Genomic DNA, 20,158 nt, shown 5'->3' with positions numbered 1-20,158 from the left:
CCAGCTGATTTGGAAGTAGAAGGATCTGACAACATGGTAGAACAAAATGAGCAACAACAAACACTATCTAATTATGCCAGACATTCAGTGTTGGGGACACAATCGAGTATTATGCGTCCCCCAATTATAGCTCAGAATTTCGAGCTAAAGCCGGTATTCATCCATATGCTGTAGCAGTCCGCACAATTTAACGGTTTGGCCGATAAGGATCTAAACAGTCACACAGAGAGCTTCCTCGAGGTGTGTAACATGCAGAAGATAAATTGTGTGACGGATGATGCCATCAAGTTAAGAGCCTTCCCATTTTCCTTAAAGGGGAAAGCAAAGCAGTGGCTACACTCATTACTAAGAGCATCAATCACTACATGGGAGGAGATGGTAGAAGCTTTTCTAGGCCGTTATTTCCCTCCCGGAAAATTAGCAAAGCTTAGGAATGAGATCTCATCCTTTATGCAGTTGGAATTGGAGTCTCTATTCGAGACATGGGAATGGTTCAAGGAACTCCTGCGCAAGTGTCCGCAACACGGATTCCCGGAGTGGATGATTGTTCAAACCTTCTATAATGGTTTGAACCCGAGTACAAGACAACTCTTGGATGCGGCGGCAGGAAGTACCTTAGGTAGCAAAACCCCCGATGAGGCTTGTCAATTGATTGAGGAAATGGGGTTAAATAGTTACCAGTGGAACGCTAGGGAAAAGAAAAAAGTGGCCGGTCTCCATGAAATTGATGCGGTAACTTCATTGGCGGCCCAAGTGGAGAGTTTGAGAAAGAAGCTAGATCTTATAGCTTTGAATAGAGTTGCGGCCATGACCAATTGCACCGGTTGTGGTGGAGGACATGCTTCCTCAGATTCCCCAATCGTCATTGGTGATGTTTCTTCAGTTGAGAATGTCGACTTTGTAGGTAATGAAATGAGACCTCAAGGGAATCCATACAGCAACACCTACAATTCAGGTTGGAAGAATCATCCCAACTTTTCATGGAGTAATCAACGACCACAGAAGACCATGGGGCCATCGGGGTTCCAACAACATCCAGCCCCTCAAGTGGAAAACAGAATTTCAGGCTTGGAAACCCGAATGACGGATTTGGAGAAGCACTTGGCTAGATTTGTTCAATCCGCAAATACAAGGTTTGAATCAGTCGAGGCTACACTTCGTAATCACACCGCCTCCTTGCACAATGTTGAAAATCAAGTGGGCCAACTTGCGAAATCTCTTTCTGAAAGGCCACATGGAAGTTTACCAAGTAACACAGAAACCAACCTGAGAGAACATGTGAAGGCGATTGCTTTGAGAAGCGGTCTTGAGGTTGAAGGGAGGCTTCCGAGTGAGAAGCCGAAAGAACATGCACCCGATGTCGTAGAGGTTGCGAAGGGAGCAAACAAAGAGAAAGAGGTGGCACCCCCACCTTTCAAGCCAAGAATCCCTTATCCCTCTAGATTGAAGAATGACCAAGGGGATGAACAGTATAAGAAGTTCCTGAGTTTGTTCAAACAACTCCACATCAACATTCCTTTTGTTGAGGCTTTGGCTCAAATGCCTAAGTATGCGAAGTTCCTGAAAGACCTATTGACCAACAAGAGGAAATTGTAGGAGAGTGCTTCAGTGGTGCTTGATGCTTCATGCTCGGCGGTGTTGCAAAAGAACATGCCGAATAAGAAGAAGGATCCGGGAAGCTTCATTATTCCGTGTAACATCGGCAACTTAGGTGAGGAAATGGCATTGGCAGATTCAGGGGCAAGTATCAACGTCATGCCATATACTTACTTCCAAAAGCTAGGCTTGGGTGAGCCTAGTCCTACTCGAATGACTTTATAATTGGCGGACCGAACGGTACGACATCCAAGAGGCATCATTGAAGACGTGCTTGTCAAGGTGGACAAGTACATTTTTCCGGTTGACGTTGTAGTGCTAGATGTCGATGAGGATGCAGTTGTACCCTTGATACTTGGGAGACCGTTCTTCCGAACTTCCAAAGCATTGATTGACATGGACGGCAGAGAGCTTACATTGAGAGTCAGAGACGATAAGCTCACTTACCGCCTTACTGAAGCCATGCAGCATTCTCTCGATTTTGATGACACTTTGTATTTTCTAGACACTACTGATGAGATTGTTGATGAATATATACAGGAAATGTTCAACCCGGATCCATATCAAGGTTTGTTCGACCAAGAGGAGAGCAATGAAGAAGTAATGATGCTTGGTTCGAATGGAGAGGAAACATCTACCCCAGGGATCTTGAAGAATGTGCTCCGGAAAATGAAGAGGGCTAGGGGATGCCACTGAAAATGCCCCAAGACTATTGGAGACGTACATGAGCCAAGAAATTTGGACGAATGATTGCTAGGTGGTCCGAAGCCCAATAGTACACCCTCTACCCTCAAGAGACTTTGCTCATCATTCTTTCAAGTTATGGGTAAGAGGGCAACCTTCATTCATGAACCCCCGTGAGGTAAGAAAGATACGTCAAGCTTAGTGATGTTAAACAAGCGCTTCTTGGGAGGCAACCCAAATGTTTACTATTTTCGTACCTTTTAGTTTAGTTTGTTTGCATGAATAAATTGTTAAGTGTTGGTGTTTAACTTTTTGAGTGCTTGTGCTGCGATTTTATTGTGGGTTTTAAATGAATTCATTGTGTGTTTTGTTGCGAATTGGTGAAACTTGGTCGTTTGAGTTCTATTTTTGTGTTTTTATCTGGTAAATTTTGCATAATAGGGCAGGCTCTGAGTGTGTCAACATGTTCAGAATATTTCTGCAGAGCCTGCAGGTTTTTCTAAGTCATCCAGAGAAAACACACGGGTGTGGGAAATTTCCACACGCCCGTGGATGTGCACTGTGAACTCTTCCAGAGAGGGCACAGGGGCGTGCGGCTGCCCCTGTGGATGATCATGCGACTGGTGCACGCCCGTGGGTAATTTCTGCACGGACGTGTGCCTTCCTACAGAGTTGGGCAGATTTTCCCGAGAACACACATGGGCGTGGACTCGCCCCTGTGGGTGACCTTGTGAACCACACACGGGCGTACACTTTCCGCATGCCTGCAGAAGCTCGTAGGGTTGTTCCCTCCATCCCGAGAAAAACACAGTGCGCAGTGCCGCCTGCGTGAATTGGGCTTTAGTGAATATCCACGCCTGGGGGGGAATTTCCGCACGGGCGTGTGGAAGACTTGATATCTTTCTGGGATGTCCGGGAAGCCACGGGGCGCAGGCCCCGCCGCTGGGTCCGGGTGCACGAGCGTGGATAATTTCTGCACGCCCGTGGGAGATCATTCTAAGTCAGTGAGAGTTTTTCCCGAGAGCGCACAGGGGCGTGCATATGCCCCTGTGGAGCTTTTGAAGTGAGGCACACGGGCGTGGGGAATTTCCACACGCCCGTGTGGATGCACAAAATGTCAAAAGTCACGAGTTCTGTTTAAAAAGGGGATGATTTCTCTCCTTCTTCACGGCTCTTTTTCACTTGAAAACACTCTCACAACATTCTCCGAGTCCATTGCGCCAGTTTGGTGGGATTTTCGCAAGTTTTCCGGCCGGCTCTCTATTTTCTCACTTCTCCTCATCGGTAAATTCATTTTCTTCATCTTCTTCATCAATTCATGATTTCTATTGATTAATCTGGTTAACAATGCTTCGTTTCTTCAATTGGAACAATGATTTATGTTTGGAACGAAGTTAGAGATATTATTGAGTTGTATTTTTGGATTGTTGATACCCGGCCGTGCGGTTCTCACGCCCCATGAATCCACACGGGCATGCGGAAATTCCACACGACTGTGTGGATTTATGCAGTATTGTTTTATCAACTTGTTTGACTAATTTTGTTTAAATTTGGCAGATCATGGCACCTAGGACAAAGAAGCAAGCTGATAAGAGGCCACATGAGTCATCCTCTGAGCCCGAGGACATGCGATTTGCGATTCCTAAACATCAGGCCCGTTATGAGCGCTTATCGAGACTCCGCTTCGGACAGACTCTATTCCTGGACAAGACTATATTACGAGATCTTCAGCAGGGAGATGAGTTTGTTGATGAGGTTGAGGACCTTGTTTCAGATGGTGGTTGGCGGCAGTTGTTGATGATTAGAGAGCCAACTATCCGAGAGTTTGCACTGGAGGTGCTCTCCTCGTTTGAGTTTGATAGAGCGTATGCGAGCTTCAACAGCTTGGGCACCATTCAGTTCAGAGTGTTTGGACGGCACCATAGTTTGAGCATTACGCAGATTTCCATACTACTTGGCTTATACGAGGATCCATTTACAGATTCAGAGGAGTATGCACAGTTGCCTACTGATTATCCTGGAACCTTGACCTCGCAGAGAGCTTACAGAGTGCTATATGATCAGGGTCAGTATGAGCCGGGAGTCTCCAAGGCCATGTGCCTTTCCCGACCTACCTACAGATATTTGCACGCAATCATGAGTAGGTCGGTCAATGGCTGTGGCGATAGTACTGGTGTCTTGAGCCGCCAGGAGTTGCTGTACTTGTACTTGATGGTAGAGCGCGTACCGATCCACTTAGGGCACATCTTGGCTGATTACATCAGACACCAGGGACAGTACACTAGACTAGGAGCGATCTTCTCGGGTCCTTACATTACGAGATTAGTGCTGGGCATGGGTCTCCTGGATTTGATTCGTGGGGCCGAGAAGACAAGTGTACCCGCTCCCCTGGGTCTAGAGATGATGCGGTTGATGGGCATGGTCCGCAGGGTTCGGATAGGAGTTTTTGCGTTAGTTCTACCAGCCCCAGAGATAGCTGAGGATGAGGGTGATGACGCTGGAGCATCTCAGCCCGCCCCCGAGCCTCAGCCCGCATTGATGGAGACCGAGGCACCTCCAGCGGCCGAGGAACCATCCCTAGTGCGTATGTTTTCACCTTCTCGAGCCAATGATCGCTTTTAGAGGCTCGAGAATGCTATAGGAATAGTCCGAGCCGAGGTTGCCGAGATTAGGGCTATGCAGGCCACTCAGTACACAGAGTTCATGGTGCGTTTCGACATATTACAGCAGATCCTAGAGCGAGACATTGACTCGTCATTCGTCCTACAGCTGAGGACTCTTCAGGCACCGCCAGTACATCCAGCACCTACATCCTCGACCCTAGCGCCTCCATCAGAGGACCCACTATTTGCTTCCACTTCAGCAGCAGCAGCAGCAGAGCCCGAGAGTGACTCCGACACTTGACCTTTCTTTTACTTTCATGCATTTTACTTTATCTTATTTTCTTGTTTTTAGACTTGTTCACTTAGAAAGGATTTTCCTTCTGAGTTTATGTTATTTTGCATTATCAAGTTGTATTCATTGCTTCATCTTTTATACACTCGAGTTATTTTTGTTATTCTTGAGCTTCACTGAACCCCCTCGTGTATGCGTAAAGATGGTCTTGTCTTCTTGGAAATTGAGACTAAGTTATCAGCACGGCCAAGGTGCTTCGGCACTTGGCCGTGCGAGCTTCACAACCCATTGGAACACTACTCCCAATGAATTAGCTTCATCAAACACAACACTAGGAGTCAGGGGAGTATTGTTTTGATTGCTTCTCCCACATCTATTTTTGAATAATATATTTTGAGTGAGCTTGCATGTGTACATTGAGGACAATGTACAACTTAAGTGTGGGGGGGAGTTTCATAATGCGTACATCTTTTCTATTGTTCTTGATTGATATATGCTCACATAGCCAATGGCAGTTCACCTTAGTTGCAATGTTTGTATTCTTAAGTCTAGGAGAATTGTTAACATTCAATGTTTTTTTCATGCTCTAGTTCTTACTTGAATTTTTAGGAATTTTTGCCTGATTTACACTTAGTGCACTACTCACTCTTTGAACTCTATTGGAAACTCATGTTTGATGTCAAAGGGACTACTTAGGTTTACTTCTTTTGAAAAAAAAAAATATGGAAAAATGAAAAGAAGGAACAAAATAGTTTTTTGTTTATTTGTATTTGTTGGGTGAAAAGAGCTACCACCTATGAAGTATGAAGCTACTCTCACAAGTCGGATACTAGTTATGCCCTAATGAGAGAAAGAGCTATCTCATAGGATGTGTGAAAGCTATCACCCAGGTAGGAAGAGCTACCACCTCGAAAGTGTGAAAGCCATCTTAGCGGCCGCTTTGGAAAGGGCTACCTTAGAGGATGTGTGAAGCTACTACAATCTTTTAAAATTTTTATCACTTGTGTAGATAAATAAGTCCCTTTCACTTAGAACTTTGAGGATTATAACTTGGGGTGTTTTGAGTGAGTTCACACACTTGCACGAAATTCGGGTTTGTTATCCTTTTTGATTCAAGTTTTTAGCTAGAGCATTGATTTTTCGTATTTAGTGTTGAAATTTTCCTTACTTGTAGAATGCTATCTTTGTATACTTTGGTGAACCTAAGGCCAAGCACTTTCAATATTTTCTTCATTGATGCACAGAATGTTCTAATGTTTGCTTGAGGACAAGCAAAAGCTTAAGTGTGGGGGAATTTGATAAGTGCTTGTGCGATATGAATGCGAAGTGTTCATTCCTTATGTTGGGCATTACTTTTCTCAGTTTTTTTTACATTAATATGTGTGTTTTTATGTTACTTTTATGCAGGCAGGGTTGTGAGGCCGAGTATGATAGAAATGGGCCAATGTGGATCATAATGCACCTATTTTGGAGGAGATCTTGTTAAGGTTCAAACGCGAAGACATAGGACAGGTGTGAGATGCTAGAGTGTGTGTCAACCTCCTTGCATTCGAGTGAGCACATCTACACTGTAGCAATTAATTTTGCAGCACTGTTCACAACCGGCCGACAAATCAGAGAGATAGAGAATCCACACGGCGTGTGGAAATTATCCACGCCCGTGTGGAAATTCCGCACGGGCGCGTGTACCGTCCACGCCCATGGAGTTGCCCGATTCCAGCCCAATTTAAAGCCGATTCAGCCCCGATTTTGGTATTCTTTTCTCCATCTTTTCCCCAACTTGCGAGAGGGCTTCGGCTAGGGTTTCGAGGGAAATTAGCCAAGGTTTTGGAGAGGTTCTATGGCTCTGACATCAAGATTCCATTAGGAAGAAGGTTGGTAGGGGAGCTTCGATCGAGGCATATCCTATACCGGACGAAGGAATCCTTGGACGACGAGTAGAGGACTTTCCACAAGACCATCGACACAACCATCGAGGGGGTTTCTTTATGGATTCATTACTTTGACATTCGATTTCCTTGATTGTACTTAGCTCCATGGAGAGCTAAACCCCTAATGTGTACTTGGGTGATTGTGAACCCTAGGATCTATTCGTTTCATTGAACTTCTTTATTATGCTTTCAATAAATTGATGTTTATTGTGAGTTCCAACTTTCAATGCTTGATTGTATGAACATTTCCCCTAGAGTGACACTAGGGTTGAGAGTTCTTGTTGGTAACCTTGTGAGTGAGTGACACACCACGAGCGTTAGACAAAGCTAGGTTGGAGAGGGTTGAGAGGGTGAGTCGAGAGGTACAGGAGCATCCCCTTTCTCCTCCGACGTGATAGATTCTACCTCCGTTCCACGAGTTCTTTGTGGCCATAATAGAGTGAATGGTCTAAGGGATGAACCTCCGCTGGAGCCTAGTTGCGCGTGCAATGGAGTGAAGCGTTGAGGTGATCTTAGTATCTAGGGCTTAATTGTGGCTAGGGACCTTCCGCCTGGACCAAAGGGTTAGGTCTAAATCTAGGAAGAGATTTATCACTTGGAAATCCCTAGAGCTTATTTCAACTCTATTCGAGTGCGAGGTGTTGAGATTGTTCGATTTCTCCTCCGGGACATGTATAGGGTTAGGCATAGTTGACCTTAGATTTGGGACTATGTATGTAAGGATTTCCACGACTCACCATTGCATTGATTAGGAAGCATAATAGAGAGTTCTTGCACTTGAAGCGATTATCCTAGGTGAAGTATCATCCGAGTACCCCATCTTTATCGATTGCCTTGCCTCCTTCTTACTTTTGCTCTCTTACTTGTTGCTTTTAATTTCTGAGAATTGAATCATTACCACATTTATCATTGTTGATACTTCACATAGCTAAGAATTGAATTAAGTGTCTTTACTCTCTACTCCCTGTGGATTTGACCCCGTTCACCCGGGATTATTACTTCGACAAGCCCGTGCACTTGCGGGATATAAGCAAGGGGATCTTGTCAGTACGTCAAGCTTAGTGACGTTAAACAAGCGCTTCTTGGGAGGAAACCCAAGTGTTTAGTGTTTTCCTATCTTCTTAGTTTAATTGGTTTGCATGAATAAATTGTTAAGTGTTGGTGTCTCGATTTTTAAGTGCTTATGCTGTGATTTTGTTGTGGGATTTTTTTTTAAAAAAAAGTAATCATTGTGTGTTTTGTTGAGAGTTGGCGAAGTCTGGTCGTTTGAGTTCTATTTCGTGTTTTTATCTGGTAAATTTTGCATAATATAGCAGGCTCTGAGTGTGTAAATATGTTCAGAATAGTTCTGCAGAGCCTGCAGGGTTTTCTAAGTCATCCAGAGAAAACACACGGGCGTGTGGAATTTCCACGCGCCCGTGGATGTGTATTGTGAATTCATCCAGAGAGGGTACAGGGGCGTGCTACTGCCCTTGTGGATGACCATGCAACTGGCGCACGCCCAAGGGTAATTTCCGCACGGGCGTGTGAATTCCTGCAGAGTTGGGCAGATTTTCCCGAGAGCACACAGGGGCGTGGACTCGCCCTGTGGGTGACCTTGTGAACCACACATGGGCGTGGGTAATTTCTGCACTCCCATGCGGAACTCTCCAGGTTGCCCCTCCATCCCGAGAAAACACAGGGGCGTGCGGTTGCCCCTGTGAGTTGGGCATGTGTAAGTCCACTCCCGTGCGCAATTGCCATACGGGCGTGTATACATTTTTCTCGGATATCCAGCAAGGCCATAGGGGCGTGCGTCCACCCCTGTGAACCCTTCATTTGATGGCGCACGGGCGTGGACGACCCCCGCATGCCCGTGTGGATTTCCAGGATTTAAAGGACCATTCGCTCTCCCAATACAACAGTCACACCCTTCCCGTCAAATAAACCTAAGCTGCCCAAAGAGCATTTTTTTGACATTCTTGTCCACTGCTATTGTCGTCTTCGAGCTGATTGAGTGAGCATTGTGTGGATTGTAAGGGTGTTTAAGTGCAGCTCATCGGTAAGCCTTGATTTCCTCTCTTTTTCGATTTCGTTTGAATCTAATTGATTACTTGCGATTGAAATGGTCAAAACACATCATTTTCTTGCTAAACTAGTTATGATTTGTTTTTAAGAGGATATGGAAGTGAGATAGAGAGGTGGCATGGAGATTGGCTACAAGGACCGTGATATGGCTGACGAGGTCAAGAAATTATTACTGGTCGGTAGTTGGCACAAGTTACTGGATATTCATGACCCTGCTATCCGCACACTCACTTTGGAGGTACTTGCTTCGTTTGAGTTCGACCGCTCTTATGCTCATTTTGATAGTGTCGGCGCAATTCAGTTCAGAGCTTTTGGGTAGCATCACAGTATGAGTGTCACACAGTTTTCCACTAGACTTGGTCTATATGATGAAGAGTATACTAAAACTGAGGAGTATGAGAATCTCCCAATTGACATGACGGGTTTATCTCCCATTGGGCGTATTCATTATTATGTGGAAAGGGGCGCTATGAAACAGGAGTGTCTAAGGCCTCATGTTTATCTCGACCCAGTTACAGATATCTTCACGCCATCATAAGCAGGTCAGTGAATGATCGCGGTGATAGCACGGGAGTCATCAACAAGCAAGAGCTTCTGTACTTGTACTCCATGGTTCGGAACGAACCGGTCCATCTGGGACACATTTTAGTGGAGTATTTAAGCATCAAGGACAACATCCTCGATTGGGTGTCATCTTCTCGGGTCCATATATTACTAGACTCATTGTGGGGATGGGTTTGCGAGATAAAATCAACGAAACCAAGAAAGCGATAATACCAGCTCCATTTGGGTTAGAGACAATGAGGCTCATGGGATTTGTCCAAAAATATTCAAATGGTGTTTATGTGCTACACATACCATTTGAAGATGAAGCTGGGGCATCTTAGTCCGTTCCCGAGCCCCAACCAGCTCCGATGGAAACAGAGACACCTCCAGCGGCAGAGGAACCACCCCCCGTGCTTATATTTCCACCGTCTTGAGCTCATGATCATTTTGAGAGACTCGAGAGTGCCTTGGGAGTGATACGGACAAAGGTGACTGAGGCTCGAGCAGAGATTGCCGAGATTAGGGATACGTAGGCCACTCAGTATACAGAGTTCATGGCACATTTCGACATATTACAGCAGATCCTAGAGCGAGACGTTACCTCATCATTTATCCTGTAGCCAAGGACTCTTCAGGCCCCGCCAGTTCCTCCAACACCTCCATCCTCGACCCCAGCACCGGAGGACCCACTATATGCTTCCACTTCAGCAGCAGCAGCAGCAGCAGCACAGGAGCCCGAGAGCGACTCCGACACTTGACTTTTCTTTTACTTTCATGCATTTTACTTTATTTTATTTTCTTGTTTTTAGACTTGTTCACTCAGAAAGGATTTTTCCTTATGAGTTTATGTTATTTTGCATTTATCGAGTTGTATTCATTGCTTCATCTTTTATACACTCGAGTTATTTTTGTTTTTCTTGAGCTTCACAGAACCCCCTCGTGTATGCGTGCAGATGGTCTTGTCATCTTGGAAATTGAGACTTAGTCATGGGCACGACCAAGGTGCTTCGGCACTTGGCCATGTGAGCTTCACAACCCGTTGAAACACTACTCCCAACGAATTAGCTTCATCAAACGCAACACTAGGAGTCAGCGGAGTATTATTTTGATTGCTTCTCCCACATCTATTTTTGAATGATATATTTTGAGTGAGCTTGCATGAGTACATTGAGGACAATGTACAACTTAAGTGTGGGGGGAGTTTCATAATGCACACATCTTTTCTATTGTTCTTGATTGATATATGCTCACTTAGCCAATGGCGGTTCACCTTAGTTGCAATGATTGCATTCTTAAGTCTGGGAGAATTGTTAACATTGAATGTTTTCATGCTCTAGTTCTTCCTTGAATGTTTAGGAATTTTTGCCCGATTTAAACTTAGTGCACTACTCACTCTTTGAACTCTATTGGAAACTCATATTTGATGTTAAGGGGACTAGTTAGGTTTACTTCTTTTGCTAAATTTTGAAAATATATATACATATATATATAGTTTTATTGTTTATTTGTGTTTGTTCGGTGGAAAGAGCTACCACCAATGAAGTATGAAGCTACTCTCAAAAGTCGGATACTAGTTATGCCCTAATGAGAGAAAGAGCTATCTCATAGGATGAGTGAAAGCTACCACTTGGGTAGAAAGAGCTATCACCTTGAAAGTGTGAAAGGCACCTTAGCAGCCGGTTTGGAAATGGCTACCTTTGAGGATGTGTGAAGCTACTACCATCTTTTAAAATTTCTATCACTTTTGTAGATAAATAAGTCCCTTGTACTGAGAACTTTGAGGAGTATAACCTGGGTTGTTTTGAGTAAGTTCACACACTTTTACGAAATTCGGGTTTGTTGTCCTTTTTGATTCAAGTTTTTAGCTAGAGCATTGATTTTTGGTATTTAGTGTTAAAATTTTCCTTACTTGTAGAATGCAGTCTTTGTATACTTTGGTGAACCTAAGGCCAAGCACTTTCATTATTTTCTTCATTGATGCACAAAATGTTCTAATTTTTGCTTGAGGACAAGCAAAAGCTTAAGTGTGGGGGAATTTGATAAGTGCTTGTGCGATATGAATGCGAAGTGTTCATTCCTTATGTTGGGCATTACTTTTCTCAGTTTTTTTTACATTAATATGTGTGTTTTTATGTTACTTTTATGCAAGTAGGGTTGTGAGGCCGAGTATGACAGAAATGGGCCAATGTGGATCATAATGCACCTATTTTGGAGGAGATCTTGTTAAGGTTCAAACGCGAAGACATAGGACAGGTGTGAGATGCTAGAGTGTGTGCCAACCTCCTCGCATTCGAGTGAGCACATCCATTTGGAGGGGCACAAAGGCAGTCACACTCGAGCATTCCATCTTATGCATATAAGAACAGGAGCTCCACTAACATATATATCATTGAAGAAGCAAGTGATTCACGACGTGAACGTGTGCCCGTTTGCGTTACCCCGATGAAAGTATGGAATTGGGAAGTTATTCAGGTCAAAGCTGTAGCAGAGCATTATAGCAGTAACGTTCACAGCCGGCCAAGAAATCAGAGAAACAGAGAATCCACACGGGCGTGTGGAAATTATCCACGCCCGTGTGGAAATTCTGCACGGGCACGTGTAGCGTCCACGCCCGTGGAGTTGGCGGATTCCAGCCCTATTTAAAAGCCGATTCAGCCCCGATTTTGGTATTCTTTTCTCCATCTTTTCCCCAACTTGAGAGAGGGCTTCGGCTAGGGTTTTGAGGGATATTGGCCAAGGTTTTGGAGAAGTTCTATGGCTCTGACATAGTCATTCCTGAGGAAGAAAGGTGGTAGGGGAGCTTCCATCGAGGCGTATCCTATACCGGACGAGGGAATCCTTGGACGACGAGTAGTGGACTCTCCGCAAGACCATCGACACGACCATCGAGGGGGTTTCTTTATGGATTAATTGCTTTTACATTCGATTTCTTTGATTGTACTTAGCTCCATGGAGAGCTAAACCCCTAGTGGGTACTTGGGTGATTGTGAACCCTAGGATGTATTCGTTTCTTTGAACTTCTTTATTATGATTTCAATAAATTGATGTTTATTGTGAGTTCTAACCTTGAATGCTTGGTTGTATGAACATTTTCCCTAGAGTGACACTAGGGTTGAGAGTTCTAGTTGGTAACCTTGTGAGTGAGTGACACACCACGAGCGTTAGACAAAGCTAGGTTGGAGAGGGTTGAGAGGGTGAGTCGAGAGGTACAGGAGCGTCCCGTTTCCCCTCCGACGTCATAGATTCTACCTCCATTCCTTGAGTTCTATGCGGCCATAATAGAGTGAATGGTCTAAGGGAAGAACCTCCGCTGGGGCCTAGTTTCACGTGCAATGGAGTGAAGCGTTGAGGGGATCTTAGTATCTAGGGCTTAATTGTGGGTATGGACCTTCCGCCTGGACCAAAGGGTTAGGTCTATAATTAGGAAGCGATTTATCAATTGGAATCCCTAGAGCTCATTGCAACTTTATTCGAGTGCGAGGTTGAGAGGTTATTTAATCTCTCATCCGGGACATGAATAGAGTTAGGCATAGTTGACCTTAGATTTGGGACTAAGTGACACGCATCCGAATAGGCGTGTAAACCGCAAGTGCACCGGTGTCGAAGTAATAATTACCCTGGTGAGTTGGTAGTCGAATCCACAGGGAACAGGGCTACTAGTACTAACTTCTTCTCTGCTTTCTAACCTAATGATAAATGGAAAGGTGTGGTGATCTAATGTGCGAAGAAATGAATACCGGAGACAAATATGCAAGGGTAAAATGGATGGAGATCTCAATCAGTAAAAGTGGGGTATTCGGGCAATGCTCCCCCTAGGATTCAGGTATTAGGTACCGAATAAGCAAAGTGTTTCTATGATGAGTATGTTAAGTCGTGGAAATCCAAATATATTCGGATCCAGCCTCCTGATCACTGATACTAGTCCCCTACGAGGTCCCGGTGGAGAAATCGCTCAATCTCAACACCTCACACCACATATGACTACAAAGCACTCTAGGGATTCCAAGAGTTGTATCCGATTTCTAAAGATTGATCCAACCCTAATTCCTGGTGAAGGATCCTAACCCCCTACAAGGTCCCGGTGGAGAAATCTCTCGATCTCACACCTCACACCAAATATGGTTGCATAGAGCTTAAGGAACGGAGATAGAATACAATCAATTGGAAGGGAGAGGGGACACTCCACTATCTCATGACTCACCCTCTCAACCCTCTTTAACCTTGAAGTTCTAACTCTAATGGAGACCTCTCTCACATCAAAGTAACAAATCATGCAAATCCAATCAACCACAAGGATTAATTAAACAAGCAAGCAATGAGAATACAAGATTAAAACTTAATCAAACTCGGATTAAATAGAAACACTAAGAAAATCCAGAAAAGATGAGAATCCTATGGTTCACAAGCCCAAATACCCTGTAGAGTTTTAGCTCTCCATGGAGCAACATACAAAACACACCATCAATGGATGAAAGTACATTAAAACCATAGAAATAAACACCCTTATAAATGAACTGATGGCCTTGATGGAGAGCTTCGACGTCTTGAAAGACCCACTCCGAAGCTAGGTTCACCGGTGGCTTCCTTGATGCTATGACGAAGGAGGAATCGATCAAAGGTGGTGATGAAGCACCTCCAAAGCCGCAAAGACCTCCTCTCCAAACCCTAGCCGTCTCACCCCTCAAGAGTCGCACAAAAAATGAGAAAGAATAGGGCAAAATGGCTATTTATAGGCCTTAGATCCCGCCTGTCACGTGCCCTCACGCGCCCGTGTGGATTTTCCACGCAGTAGCGTGGGCTGCAGAAATTTTCACTGGGGGGGCGCGTGAACAGTAATTTTGATACTGTACTGCTACAGTAATTTTGCTACAGTATATTCCACAAAATGCGGTTCACTCACTCTTCTGTTGAGGCCACATCTCCGGGCACACGTCCATGTGGTAGGCTATAAAACTTTTCTTCATCGATGTATCTTTGAGAGGTCTTGCAAACTTCACAAAGAGAAGAAACATGAAGATGTGGCTGCGTTTATGCCCTTCCAACTAGTGAATTGAACAAGAACTCCCAACATTATGTCTTTATAGCCCATCTTTGTTTCCTTTTTACTCTTCAAGGCGTTCACAACCTATATGCATAAAAGAACACCAAATACACAATATGAGACATAAACCATAGTAAAAATGATGCTCAATGCATGTAAAACATATATAAAAATATGTCTACTCAAGCATTTATCAAACTCCCCCACACATAAGTCTTTGCTTGTCCTCAAGCAAAATTAAACATTAAACTCATGGAAAGAAAAGAGAAGTGCTTGGCCTTAGGTTCACCAAAAGAGTACAAGAATAAAATTCTACAGTCATGGAGATAATCAAACACTAGACAAAATAATCAATGCTCTAGCAAACAATCCAATCAAAAATGAATGTGATAAGATCCGAATGCATGTGTGTGTGAAAAACTCAACTTATTTCAACACTATGTCCACTACCAAATTCTTATTAACATGGGACTTATTTTTAAGCAGAAAGAATAGGTAGTAGCTTCACACAACCTCTAAGGTAGCCCTTTCCCATGATGCCTCCCGAGTGGCTTTCACACTTTCGAAGTGGTAGCTCTTTCTACCAAGGATGGTAGCTTTCACACATCCCATGAGATATCTCTTTCTCTCATTAGGGCATAACAAGTATCCGACTTATGAGAGTAGCTACATACATCATTGGTGGTAGCTCTTTCCACCCCCTATGTACAAACAATTTCCAATTCTTTTTTTTTCAAATTTTTCGAATTTCTTTTTAAATAAAAACTAGCACACTAAAGTCCCAAACATAATGAACTAGAGTCTTCATAGGTCTAATGAGCGAGAAAAGTGCACAAAGAGCAATCGGAGAAAAATATTCAATAAATTTGGATGAAAACTATAGCATGATAAAATCCATGTTTATAACCTCCAAAAACTAAGAATTAAACTCTTAACTCTAAGGTGAACCTTCATTGGCAACAAGAGCATGCTCATGAAAACATAAGTAAAAGTCATGTATAAGGTGAACCCGGTGAACCCTCCCCCACACTTAAGATGTACATTGCCCTCAATGTACGCATGCAAGCACAATAAAAATAATAACAATGGAAGCATAATGTGTGTGGGAATGCAATTAAAATAGGACTCCCCTGAACTCCACATTCTTCGTTTGGTGAAGCCTAACTCATGGGTGTATGTGTTCATCGGGTTGTGAAGCTCACATGACCATGTAACAGTATCACATGATCATGTCTATGACTAAAACACCATCAACATCACTCTCAAGGCCATCTGCACATAGACAAGGGGTTCAGTGAAGCTCAACAAAATAGAAAAGATGTACGAGTTCTTATAAGTAAACACATGAAGCACAAACTCGCACAAACAAAACAAAACACAAAGTTAACTAAACTCTAAAAGATAAAATAAAAACTAAAAAAATGAGAACAAAAATAAAGGAAACTAAAGAATCATGAGTGGGACGCTTCAAGCATCGACGTCGTCTTCTGGTGTTGCCAGTGTGCCAAAAGAATGTTCCCCTCCAAGGTTAACCATATAAAATTCAAGCATTTCGGAACAAGTTTTTCGGTCCTTGGTGTCATAGCTGCAAATAAAGCTTCAAAAGAAGTCAGTTAAGCATGAATTTGATGAGTGCAGGGCTCCACGCGGGCGTGGAGGGCAAGCCAAGCACTTTTCTGGGCTTATTGGGTACTTTTCCAGCCCACGTGGGCGTGTGGGGAAGCCACGCACCCGCGTGGGCGCATTCTGGTCTTGGCCAGGGCGCCACGCGAGCGCGTGGCGCCAGCCCATGCAGTTGGCCAGCCCACGCGGGCGCGTGGGCTGGCTGCGCGCCCGCGTGGGCGCGCAGCCGAGCGGCCAGCCCTGCCCAGGCGGGCGTGTGGGCCGGCCACGCGCCCGCGTGGGCGCCTAACCATAGCCAAGAAGCCATGATTGGGCTCCAACGCTTCAAAAAATTTCCGATCCATACATTCGAAAGTGTTTCTACAAGATTTTCAATGAAAAACACCACTTATAAACCAATAAAACTCTATGGATTGGCAAAATAAGGGCATAGAGAAGATAGGGGAAAATGAAGTTTACCGGAGGAAATCGGTGAAGGAAAGTTAATGCAAATACCAGTAAAACACTTTTAAATCTCCAAGGAGTTGAAGAAAATTAGTTTTTGTGCTCAAAAGTTCAGATTCTTGAAGATGGAGAAGTGGGAGAAGATGGGTGTAAGTGGTGAAGATAATGAAAAGTGACCCCTCATAATCTTATAAGCCACATGAGGGTGTGGAAATTCCACACCCCGTGTGGGTACTGTACACGGCCGTGTGGAAATTCCACACGACCGCATGAGCTGCAAAATTTTTGCGGACAGTCCACGCAATGCTCCAAACTTCAAATTAACACTAATTCTTCAACTATAAACATGAATTACACCCTCAACCATGCCACATACATGAAAATCAATTTAAATCACCAAAATTTTCCATGAAAACTTTAACACCAACAAAAATTCATCAAAGCACTTACTCATGAATTTATTACTGCAGAAATGAAAATCTAAACTAGAAAACAATTAAAAACTTGGGTTGCCTCCCAAGTAGCGCTTGTTTTACGTCACTAAGCTTGACGTACCTCTTGCTTACATTATGGAGGCTTGAAAAGAGTGTGTTCCTCCCGACTAGACATTGCATAGCTACTTCCTTTAAACCAAAAATCAGCTTGCCGGGAAGAAGTATTTGTTGGAGAGTCCAACCATCTTACTTTTGGCCTCGTAGGAAACAATTTGGGTTAGGAATTGTCCAAGCTTAGCACAGGTGGGTCATTGGATGGCTTCAATCTCCTACCCACATCTTTTTCCCTTCCCAAAACCTCTCTCTTGCATTGTAAGAGTTGATCAATCACAAAGAAAGATGCTTGTTCCATAACCTTAGGGTTTTGCTTCTTCTAATGTATTTTTCAACTTGAGAGGAGCATGACACTAGCAAATCCCCTTGAAAAATTTTCTCGCTCACAAGCACAATCTTCATCCACACAATCCAAAAATCTCAAAATGATATTCAATTTCTTGTTTTTTTCCTTTTTACGCCCCTAATGTACTCAATTTGCCCAATTTCTTCCATGTTGTTCATGGCCTCATCATGTCCCGGAGATACTTGCCTTGCTTGTTCAAATTCTTCTTTTTTTCCTTAGCAAGCATGTCCAAGATCTCTCCTAATTGATGCTCAATGTTTTTAATGGAGACCTCGTGACAACTTAATGTGGCCTAAATATTTTAGAAATGGGCATCGGTTGCTTCAATAAATCTCGGTAGCACTCTTTTCCAACCAAGTACATCTTCTTCAACTTTCTCATCCCATTGAAGTTCTTGTTGAGGTGCTTCCCATTGTTGTCTATCAATATCCCACAACAGGTTTGGGTAGCTCCTTTGATTTGAATGATAGTTGATGCGATATGGATTGTGTTGTTGATGAACATTGACAAATTGATTAATTTTTCTAGTGAGAGCATCAACCTGAAAATATAAATCTACAACTTGATTAATCATCATTCAAGTTCCATGCAAGAAAAAAAGTAAATAAGACAAAAATAAAAACAAAAATAGAATGGTGGAAGAGGATAGAGGGGAATATGATGAAAACAAAATAAAAACCGATGAGAATGATGGAAGAAAAAGAAAGTGTGGAATAGACAAAATAAAGAAAAAGATAAGTGGCTAGAGCAACAAAGTCCTAGCGTTCCTAGTATCCTGTTCCCCGGCAATGGTGCAAAAAACTTGACACGTCTGAATATGCGTGTATGTACCGCAAGTACACGGGTGTCGAAGTAATAATTACTCCGGTGAGTGGGTAGTCGAATCCACAGGGAACAGGGATACTAGTACTAACTTCTTCTCTACTTTCTAACCTAATGATAAATGGAAAGGTGTGGTGATCTAATGTGCGAAGAAATAAATACTGGAGAGAAATATGAAAGGGGTAAAATGGATGGAGATCTCAATCAGTAAAAGTGGGGTATTCGGGCAATGCTCCCCCTAGGATTCAGGTATTAGGTACCGAATAAGCAAAGTGTTTCTATGATGAGTATGTTAAGTCATAGAAATCCAAATATAATCGGATCCGGCCTCTCGATCACTGATACTAGTCCCCTACGAGGTCCCGGTGAAGAAATCGCTCAATCTCAACACCTCACACCACATATGACTGCAAAGCACTCTAGGGATTCCAAGAGTTGTATCCGATTCCTAAAGATTGATCCAACCCTAATTCCCAGCGAAGGATCCTAACCCCCTACAAGTTCCCGGCGGAGAAATCTCTCAATCTCACACCTCACATTAAATATGGTTGCATAGAGCTTAAGGAACGAAGATAGAATACACTCAATCGGAAGGGAGAGGGGACACTCCACTATCTCATGACTCACCCTCTCAACCCTCTTTAACCTTGAAGTTCTAACTCTAATGGAGACCTCTCTCACATCAAAGTAACAAATCATGCAAATCCAATCAACCACAAGGATTAATTAAACAAGCAAGCAATGAGAATACAAGATTAAAACTTAATCAAACTCGGATTAAATAGAAACACTAAGCAAATCCACAAAAGATGAGAATCCTAGGGTTCACAAGCCCAAATACCCTCTAGAGTTTTAGCTCTCCATGGAGCAACATACAAAACACACCATCAATGAATGAAAGTACATTAAAACCATAGAAATAAACCCCCTTATATATGAACTGATGGCCTTGATGGAGAGCTTCGACGTCTTGAAAGACCCACTCCGAAGCTAGGTTCACCGGTGGCTTCCTTGATGCTATGACAGAGGAGGAATCAATCAAAGTTGATGACGAAGCTCCTCCAAAGCCGTAAACACCTCCTCTCCAAACCCTAGCCGTCTCACCCCTCCAGAGCAGCACAAAGGATGAGAAAGAATAGGGAAAAACGGCTATTTATAAGCCTTAGATCGCGCCTGTCACGTGTCCTCACGCGCCCATGTGGATTTTCCACGCGGCCGCGTGGGCTGCAGAAATTTTCACGCGGGCGCGTGGAATTTCCATGCGGGCTCGTGAACAGTAATTTTGATACAGTACTGCTACAGTACATTTCACAAAACACGGTCCAATCACTCTTCTCTTGAGGCCACATGTCCGGGCACATGTCCATGTGGTAGGCTATAAAACTTTTCTTCATCGATGTATCTTTGAGAGGTATTGCAATCTTCACAAAGAGAAGAAACATGAAGATGTGGATGCCTTTGTGCCCTTCCAACTAGTGAATTGACTTGAATCTTCTTGGAGTTGGCACACATCTCCGAGGTTTATAAAAGCTGCTCTCATGTCTTGGTCCTTGAATTGAACAAGAACTCCCAACATTATGTCTTTATAGCCCGTCTTTGCTTCCTTTTTACTCTT

At 43.6% G+C, this 20,158-nt stretch overlaps 1 non-coding gene across 1 annotated transcript; it reads right to left on the bottom strand.

The window, feature by feature from the left end:
• Window positions 1-423: 423 nt before the first annotated feature.
• Window positions 424-530, bottom strand: LOC120272723. The gene has a single exon (XR_005540263.1). It is a non-coding gene; the product is annotated as a small nucleolar RNA R71 (small nucleolar RNA).
• Window positions 531-20,158: the final 19,628 nt, after the last annotated feature.

Source organism: Dioscorea cayenensis, chromosome 11, assembly GCF_009730915.1.
Source record: "Dioscorea cayenensis subsp. rotundata cultivar TDr96_F1 chromosome 11, TDr96_F1_v2_PseudoChromosome.rev07_lg8_w22 25.fasta, whole genome shotgun sequence".
NCBI lineage: Eukaryota > Viridiplantae > Streptophyta > Magnoliopsida > Dioscoreales > Dioscoreaceae > Dioscorea > Dioscorea cayenensis.
Note: the sequence above shows the minus strand (reverse complement) of the source record. Positions and strands in the feature narration are given on the sequence as shown.